Raw genomic sequence first — 8,733 nt, 5'->3', positions numbered from 1 at the left:
TGATGCTGATAAATTTGTTGTCATCTCCAGATGTAGCTTGTCTTCTTATACCAGAGTCGTCCTGACCTCTGTCCACCCTGTCTGTTGGTTGAATCTGAAAATACATTTTTTCTGTACAGTTGGTTGTGATTAGGAAAACTTCAAGGGCATCGTCAGGTCAGGCTCTCCCCTTCAGTGGCTTTTCATTTTCATAAGATGGATTCTCTGATGAGTCTGGTTGTGTCTTTAGGTCACTGATTCTATTGACCCATTTTATGTTGAAGGTTTAATAAAATAAACCTAGTACCTATTGAATGAGTATTATGTGCAAGTAGTATAACTTCATTCTCATTTCAGACAAAGATCAGACATAGGCTTAAATATGTAAATTAGCTTTGTTCCTGTGTTTTACTGACTTCTAATATTCAATAAAGAGGTAGGTAATAGTGCTTATCTTTGATAAACAATGGAATTTATTTTGATAGGATATTTTAAAACTGTACCAAAGTCATAGTATACAAGTACAGTGTTGGAATCAAGATTAAAATAAGATTTGGTTTGAGCCTCCATGGCCACACTTTCGTCGGCATTCTTGGAAATAATGTAATACTTTTCATCTTTTAATGGCTCTGTGAATTTGACAGCTTAATGATTGATCTTTTCTTTTAATGTACTATGTTCCAGTACAGATACCTAGTGAATATTTTTGTACTGCTTATTATTGTTCTTTTTGTGGTCATACTTTTCATGTACAGCTGTTGACAATTTAATTTTATAGTATGTTTCTTTCCATATGTTCTATATATTTTTCTATGGCCATGATTGAATATAGTCATTTTGTATTAAGAAAGAATAATTCTTTTCTAGTATTAAAAGCCATCTTTTCACTCTTGACTCTTTTCCTCTCTTTTCTTCCATCCATTTATATGTTTTCTTTCTTTTAAAAGTAATTTCACTGTAGATTTATAGTCTTTAGGATTGAGAGGGAAGATATGAGTTAGAGATGGCTTGATTTTTTCCTTGTGTTCATGTACTCTATCCATTCTTTGGATTGTATGGGAGACTTTTTTTCAGGTTTGATTTCAGGAAAATATTTATATTGGATCTCATGGACTTTCAATATTCTTTTTCTTAAAAACTAAGACTTATTATCATGTTATAGATGAATTAAGTGAAACTCGGGGAGTCTTCCCAAAATATTTCAGTGTATTATCTCAATGTAGATTTCATTCTAGATCTTCTGTTGTCAACACCTGTGAGTGCTTTCTCCTCATCTTCTGTCTCCTTTTATCACTGAACACATGATTTTGAGATTTCTGTGATGAAAGAGCATTTGAGCCTCTTCATCCCATCCCAGTCAACCTGTTTCAGGGAACTACACCTCAGACACTTATTCTAGTTACTCACAGCAATATAACTAAACGCCACAATGCCCACACTCTGATTATAGCTGTATTGTTCTTCTTCCATTGTTCTTAGGCTATTCCTTGGCTTGCTGGATTTGACTGGAAAAACATTGTGACTAGTGAATGGATGAATTAGAAAAGGATGCGCAGCCCGAACAGACGGTTGTTTTATATTCCTGCTTCAATATCATGTAATAGAGTGTAAAGCCTGAACATGTACTTTTTTAATTCTTGTGCGCTTTGCTTGGACACACTTGTCCTACCTATAAAGTCCTGGCCTGCTGCAACTGATTTCTTTGGAGTGTGATAACAAAAAATTGTTCAGTGAGAATCTCTTCTCCTATGACGTGTCTGTTAGCAGATGCAATATGACACACATCCTATTTGAAGCCATTGTTTAGGTGTTAATTAGGAAATATATTAGTACTTGTTGGCATGCAGGTAAGCTCTTGTCACTGATTTGACAAAGTGCCTGGTTAAAATGAATACCTATTTATTTAACTCAAAGTTTGGTCACATGATTCACTGTGAGGGGAAGACATGGCCTCAAGAAGAGATGTTGTCGGAGCATCACAGGTGAGGATATGGAAACAGTGCACCTATAGTTACGAAGCGGAGAAAGATGAGCTCTAGTGCTCTATGCAGTTTCTACTTTTTATTTTTTCCAGTGATATCAGATGGAATGGTACCACCCCCATGTAGGATGATGGGTCGGTCACTCACTGAGAACACTCTCATAGTCAAGTATGTCACGGAAGTGACTCTTAATCTGGTAGAGGTTTCAGCTTAGCTGGTGAAAGTCACTGTCTGGTAAATGTAGTCAGGTTTCATATCAAGATTAGCCATCACAGCGTTGCTCCCGGATACTGCAGTTTCAGCATGTCAGTGTGCGTACAAATGTGTAAGCACAAGAAACGGCAGACAGTATCTGCCTTCTCAGTGTGGAAAAAGATAGATCTAAAACCGTCAGTACAGAAGAGGCTAAAGGTTCAAACTGACCTCAAGTGTCAGCAGGTGTACAGCTTGGAGGTCAATCTGGAAAAGAGGATGAATCGACATAGAATTGAAATTGGTTAATATGTGAATGCAAGTGAAATATCTCAAGAAATAGCATGTTTGTTATGGGTTCCCATTTTGTCTTAACCAGTGAGCATTGAAATTAATCAGTTTAGAAGCCAAGTCAAAGTACATTTTAAATGTAATACACAGTATAGGAATTACCTGAAATAGTGAGCATTCATACAGTGGCTGATATTCTTTAAAACACTGCTGAAGAGAGACTCAGTGAGGCGGTTTAGTGGTAAAGGTGCTCGGAGCCACCAGGAACCCACATGGTGGAAGGTGAGACTCTACTCCTGCAAGCTGTCTTTGCTTCCAAAGGTCTTCCATGGCACACCCGTGTTTGTGTACATACAGAAATAAATAAAAGGCATAATTTTAAAATGTTATAGAAATATGTTGTGTATGACTATCAAGTCTTCAGAAATTTATTCATTTGTTTATAAAAGTTAACGTTATGAAAAAACAGCATGTGGATACAGAAAAAGATATGGGAAGAAAGGGCAGCAAAACAAGGTCATCAATAGTATTAATAATAATCATTCTATTTATTATCCTCACTCTATTTTTACATGTTTTGCCAAGAACCGCAAAGACTAATCTGAGTTTGGCTTAATTATATATATATATAACAGATATGAACTATTATTTTATTATTTATATCTGAGAAACCTGTAGCTAAGTGATTGAGACCTTTTGTTCTCTCTTATTTGGATCCTAGCTGCAAGTGTTTAGATTTTAATCTACAGGCTGATATAACCACAGAATTTAAGAACCATGTGTGTGTCAGGTGGACGGAGCTGGGGAGAGGGCTAAAGCAGACACAAGGGATCTGTGCTAATCCCTACTGCTCACTGACATATAGGTGTGTATGTTAACTTCTTTTTACATTGCTAATCCTGGGCCCCCATCCTGATCTCAACTAGTCCAAAGTGGGAAACTGAACAGCATTGTCTGTACCATTATATTTGGCTCTCTCTTTGCTTAATACCATGTGAATTGTGGAGAAACTTGATGTCATAATAAACAGAAGACCATTTTATGGGGATCACATCAAATACCTTTATTGGTTCTGCAGGAAAATCATAGTTACTGAGTTTAGAGAAGTAAAGACAACCCATTTTTTATATATTTAATATATGTAAAATTTGTTTCATTGTTTCAATCATTAATGATTCTAGGAATGCATATATAATATGGCAACATATTTTATTTAGTTTAGTTTTATTTCTATTTATTTTTACTTATAATTTAACTTATTATATTTTAATCACATTATACACTTATGACAAAAATTCCTTAGTGTTAAATGCAATAGAGCACTATCATCTATCTGTCATCTCTCTCTCTCTCTCTCTCTCTCTCTCTCTCTCTCTCTCTCTCTCTCTCCTATTGATCTATCAATCATATGTATTTATGTCTTTACATAACTTTGACTAGATAGAATATATACATGTAATAACAACAAATCAATACTAAAGTCAGTGTGTAAAAAAGAGGAAAAGTATTTTAAACAATTAGGCTACGTTATTTCTATTCTCAAAACTCAAATGAGATAATCTTAACATCTCTTGGTCACTGCAATAAAAAATTGCAAAAAAAATTTACTCCACTGCAATATAATTAGATGGCTGATAAACACAATCACCACTGCTCGAGGTGGCTGTTGTATAAACATTACCATCCATCAATTGTTAGCAGAAACAAAAATTCCTCCCTCTATGGAGATCATGATTTAGTATATTATCACTGTCTCACCAAAACAAAATTCTGTCATATTTAAGAACAAACTGTCCCTTCCACAGTAGAAGAAATAGGACATATTTAAAAAATCATTTTTTACTAGGAAATTATCTCTTTCTGGAATCTCAGGACACTTAATTAATATGCAAAACTTTGAAAAGGGTTGTCTCAAGCTTGAGTGAATGTTTATGGTATCTCTGTAGCTGAAATACCAATTAGAAGGGAGTCATAATGTGTCAAATTTTGGCTCTTTCCTGTGGAATCCACACATTCTTTGGAAGATGTGGTGTTGTAGCACCAGGTGTTTTCTGTCTTTTAAGCACTCCCACCCCAGTTATGTCTAACTGGTCCTGGTATTTTGTTATCAGATATGCTTTCTTCTACTGTGATTTGATCTCCCATACAAAGAGGATCATTCTTATAAAATAACATAACATGTGAGCTGCCATGTGGGTACTGGGAATTGAACCTGGGTCCTCTGGGAAAGCAACCAATGCTATTAACTGCTTGAGCCATCTCTCCATCCCCCAAGAGGTCACATATTTAAAGTAAGAATATTTCACATTTTGGATGTCCAAGATATGAACTTGAAGAGAAAACATTTCTAAAATTACTAAGAATCTAATAATAGTCATAGCTCCTATTATTTTTATGGTTCATTGGAATATATAAGAGAACTTTGACTTTATAGACATGTAAAACATATGTTTAGATATAACTGGCATTATAATGTTGGGTCAGTTATTTGTCATTTCAAGAAAATCCACTATATAAAATTTCATGTAAATAAGGAGGATTCTAAATAACTTGTTTCTATGTATAAGGACATTTAAAAAAGGTTTATTTTATAGTTTGCTATATGGATTTTGTTCTCCTTTCAATGTATCCCATATGCTTTGTAATTTTCATAAAGTAGATAAATCAGGAATTGTTGCAACCATCTCCTTGAGAAAAAACTGGCACTCAAAATGCTTAAAAATGGCATCAATTCAAATAGCATTACATGACAGAGTCAGCTATCACCTAAGCCTCTACCACATAAATCAGTCATCTCCAAGTCATACAGTCTACAAATATTAATCAAAAAAGGCAAAAGTACTGTAAGCTGATTTTCCAGAAAGGCTGAGAAAGCAAGTTCACATGTCCTGAGGGCTATACAGAGGCAAAAGTCCTGTGACGATGTCAACTAGGTGTCTTTCAGAATCATGGCTTTATGACTGGGTGTGAAAACACCCTAAGATCATATTATTGCACATTCCAGAAGGATTTGTTATGTTTCTTGGTGGGAAATTATTCCATGAATTAATTTCTTGTCAAAGAAATTCATCTGAATGCAGCCATGGCTGTATTCTTACATAAGATGGTCCTCTATGAATCTATCCCAAAGGCTTGAGATAGATGGAAAAATATGTAGTGTTTGTTCATCACTTGATATATTGGATGCAGTCAATTCCATTTTGCTCTCAGTCTAGTGTTCTCAGTATGACCTACAATAGCATCAAAAGATCCATGTATCTTCAGGAACAGTGTAAATTTTACTGTTTGCCAATTTTCAAGATATTTGACATATGGACTTTGATTTAACAGACTATAGAACTTTATTCATCCAGCAAATGCTAATGTTTTTCACACTAGATTATGACCCTATAGTAAAAAAAAAAATAGCCGTGAAGTCAGTAGTATACTTCCTAGTGATAAAGGCTTATGGCTTATCAAAGAAGGCATTGCAGCAGTTCTGAATCTGTGGGTCATGACCACACTGGGAGTCATATATATATATATGCACATCATATTTTTATATTACAATCTATAACAGTACATAATTATAGTTATGAGGTACCAATTACGTAATTGTATGGTTGGGATTAACACAACCTGAAGAACGGTGTTAAAGAGTCACAGCATTAGGCAGTTTGAGAACCACTGGACTAGAAGGTCTTTCCTGTGGGTGCATGATCTGGTGAGCCTACCAGATGAACAGTGGGAAGTCCTTCATTAGAGGGCGTGATCCAAGTGAAGACCATTGTCAAATAACCATCACGAAGACCACCTTCCATCCTGAAGGAATCGTTGTGCAGCTGAAGGCCAAGAAATTATTCGGGATAGATACAGGGGAAAATATCTTTGGATTGAAAGCTCTTCAGGGCAGTGATAGTCAGCTCAGTTCTTCTGGGGAACAATAAAATTATCATTAACCATGTAACATACACAACTAGCATGGCAATCTGTTATTGGCATTCTCAATATGGTTAGGTCTAAATGCCTAAAACTTGCCTAAAACATTGTAAGTCATCCATTTGCTGTAGCTGTGTTTGAGGATGACCCGTGGTTTTTGAATTGGGCATAAGGGTAAACAATGCGATTGGTTAAAAAAAATACGTGTCTAAGGTTGCATGCCCATGTCAGTGCATTTGCATATGGAGGCAGTCAAAAGAAAATTGGGATTTAGAGTAAAACAATGGAGCTGAGGACAATGAATTGAAGTTTTCTTCTGATCCTGCTGTTACTTGTTCCGTTTGAATGATAACACAATGCCTTTTGACTCAGATGGTTATGTCTGTTGCTTTGGATATAACAATTACCCAGATCAGTGTTTAGCTTTGTAAAAAGGAATCTTGTAAACATAATTAAAATGCAAAAGCCAGGAATGGGCAGTATTTCTTTTCCTCAAAAACAGTCTGTACTATGGTCATGATGCAGGTCCTGATACAGAAGCAGCTAAGAGCCTCCAGATGACATAATAGAAATATAATTGCTACACTCAGGGAGCCTGTTCACCACTCCTCCTGTCTGAATTGCGCCATTTGAAGAATTACTGAGAGCACTTTGGGGCAGTAATTTAAATGCATGTGTTTTCTCCCAATTGTAGACAGTAATGGATTCAGATTTTTTTCCATAATTTAGTCTTTCTCTTAGAATGTTTATCGGTATACTGACTTATAATAACTGAAGAACAGAATGACAAAAATAAAAGAGACCTGCCTTTGCTATCAAACGCTAAATATCAGCAACAACTACCCAGGTCTCCAGGCTGAACTATGCCAGTGTCTGAGGAAACAGAGAGACAGAGTCAGTGGAAAGCAGTCACTATATGAACAACAGATCTAGTGCTGAAAAAAGATCAGGATCTGTCTGTATCTTTAGACTTTATAATTCAGGCATAAGAATGCAGGAAAGTAAGGGAAAATGTTACACAGTGAATGCACTGGATACCACAAGAAGACCAACAGAGGCATCTAACCTAAGCCTATGTGACCTAAGCTTACAGAGATGGAAGCATCAGCCATAGAGCATGCATGGACTGGACCTAGGCCCTAACACATATGTAACCTATGGGCAGCTTGGTCTTCATGCTGGTCTGCTAGTAAGTTGAGAAGGTGCTGTCTATGACATAGTCTTTTTTTATCTGATTTTCAGTGATTTCCCCCTAATGGGCCTGCCTTACTCGACCTCATGGACAAGAATGAGCTCAGTCCTGATGCAGTTTGATGTGCTGGGTTGGGTTGGGGGGCTCCCCTTTTCTGAGGAGAAGGGGAGGGAGGATAGGGGGAAAAGGTGGGAGGCTGGAGTTTGGGACTGGGAGGAGAAGAGGGAGAGCCTATGATCATGATGTAAAGTGAACTTATAAATTCAAAATAAATTTCAAAGAGTTCTTAGAAAACATTGACATGCTCAACCATGTACTTTTAGTTCTAGTTTAAATGGATTTAATTTGGATAAATAAACACTATAAATAATCTAATATGTAGGAAAAAAATCTCACACACAACCACATACAGGAAAGGAGTAAACAGAGAGAAACAGAGAGGAAAGAGAGCAGAGAGAGAGATAGAAAGAGAAGGAGGAAAGGAAGGAGGGAGGGAGAGAGAGGAAGAGAAAGAGAGAAAGAGAGGTAGAAAGATAAAGTAACACTAAACATAGTACAGTTATTAAAATATATTTTATATATATCTAAAAATATACTTTTTTTTTACAAAGACAGTGGTGTAAAGGAAACAATTTAGTAGCTCTCAACCACATTCTTCTTATGAATAGAATGAATTGTGGTAGATATCTTTTTAAAACAATTCTAGACATAGAATAAACAATAACCATAACAAAGATGTTCTTTGGTTTTATGGCTAATACACAATTGAAAACCCACTGAATGAGAATTTAATAGTTTGAGAATTGTTTAAAGAAAAGTACTTGACACCCACTGGTATTATATACGAAAGTTATAAATATCTAAATGATGGAAAATTCAGCACAGAGTAGACAGGAAGGGGACAAGCGTAAGGGCAATAGTACTGTGTTTGAGAATGAACCAACTCCTTCCATGATGCTTGTATTAAAGAAAAAAAAAGAGGAAAACTTTTGATACTTCCTCCCTGATACTCAGGGAATGAGCATACCTAGCAAAAACCCTTGGACCTTTGTCAAAGGCAAATATTTGCTGCTGTAGTCAGTGCATATTTTCATCACACTGAATTTTAAAAATAACCTCCAACTGCTAAGTCAGAAGTTAAGAACATTCAGCCTTTTAGTCACTTTCCATTCAACAAAA

This window comes from Acomys minous (assembly GCF_964271855.1).
Source record: "Acomys minous genome assembly, chromosome: 11".
NCBI lineage: Eukaryota > Metazoa > Chordata > Mammalia > Rodentia > Muridae > Acomys > Acomys minous.
This window is presented reverse-complemented; position numbering follows the sequence as displayed.